The sequence below is a fragment of the Cebus imitator genome, unplaced genomic scaffold (assembly GCF_001604975.1).
Source record: "Cebus imitator isolate Cc_AM_T3 unplaced genomic scaffold, Cebus_imitator-1.0 Scaffold1359, whole genome shotgun sequence".
Classification (NCBI taxonomy): Eukaryota; Metazoa; Chordata; class Mammalia; order Primates; family Cebidae; genus Cebus; species Cebus imitator.
The window spans coordinates 12817-14315 of NW_016108674.1; the positions used below are offsets into that span (position 1 = coordinate 12817).

General features: G+C 44.8%; 1 pseudogene; it reads left to right on the forward strand.

The window, feature by feature from the left end:
* Positions 1–1371: 1371 nt before the first annotated feature.
* The window catches only part of LOC108298989, a 5472-nt pseudogene continuing 5344 nt past the window's right edge, over positions 1372–1499 (forward strand).

Consider the following 1499-nt stretch of genomic DNA (forward strand, 5'->3'; position numbering starts at 1 on the left):
GAATGGAGCCTGTGGGTTGACTCCAGAAAAGCCAGGTAGGAGCTTCTGCAGATCTTCCATAACTTCCATGCATGGGTCAGCCACACCCACTGTGTGCTGCCTCATGGACAAATAGCACACCAGTGCTTCAGGGGAAGGCTCTTCACCCTCATCACTGTCCAAATTCAGTGTCCCATCTGGCTCCACAATTTGGTTCTCTACATTGATCAGCTGCACTGGGGAATGCTGATGTTCATAGCGGTACCTGCCTGCTCCACCTGGATATTGACTGGTGCTTGAAAGGCCATGGCTTGGGGCATGCTAGGAAGTGCTCCAAGATGCAGGGTTTTATGTCTCTTGCGTCGATCACACAGCAGGCGGTAAATTGCACGACAGTGATCATAGGCATCAGATCTTAATGACTGCAGTGTCCGCTCTTTGTCCAGTCCCATGTCCTCCATGGCCAAGAGGACATCCCCATTCAGGGGGTCCACCTGTCTTTCTTCCTTTAGTTGTTGGCATTCAGCTATTAAACTGTCAAAGTTGGGATCGGCATCCCCTAGCTTCATCCACTTGTGCTTGCAGATCTGCTCCATGGAGAGGCGCTTATTGGGGTCTAACACCAGCATATGGCGGATCAAATGCTCACATTCTGTGGACATAAAAAACGGGATGTGGATTTATAATCCAAAGGATTATAAATCATTCTACTATAAAAAATGGGATGCGGATTTATAATTCAAAGGATTATAAATCGTTCTACTATAAGGACACATGCACACAAATGTTCATTGCAGCACTGTTTACAATAGCAAAGACCTGGAACCAACCCAAATGCCCATCGATGATAGGTGGGACAGGGAAAATGTGGCACATATACACCATGGAATATTATGCAGCCATCAAAAACAATTAGTTCATGTCCTTTGTAGGGACATGGATGAACCTGGAAACCATCATTCTCAGTGGACTGACACAGGAACAGAAAATCAAACACCGCATGTTCTCACTCATAGGCGGGTGTTGAACAATGAGAACACATGAACATGGGGAAGGGAGCACTACACACTGGGGTCTGTTGGGGGGAAATAGGGGAGGGACACCGGGGGGTGGGGAGTTGGGGAGAGATAGCATAGTAAGAAATGCCAGATATAGGTGGAGGAAGGCAGCAAATCATGCTGCCATGTGTGTACCTATGCAACAATCTTGCATGCTCTTCACATGTACCCCAAAACCTAAAATGCAATTTAAAAAAAAAGAAAGAAAAAGAAACCCTCTCTTTACTTTTCTCTTCTAGCCTTGCCAAGTTCATAATTATATACTCTCTATGAATTACAATAAATAATTTAACATGTCTGGCAATAACCCAAAATCTAAGACATGTTTAGGAAAATGCCCAAGTTTCTGTGGGTTTTGTTCTAAGAATACTGAAGCCTTAAAATCAGAGACATGGAGTAGCTGTTGGCTTGTGGCCAGTGTACTTGAAGTGAAGGTGGTTATGCTTACTCCAAAGATCAAGA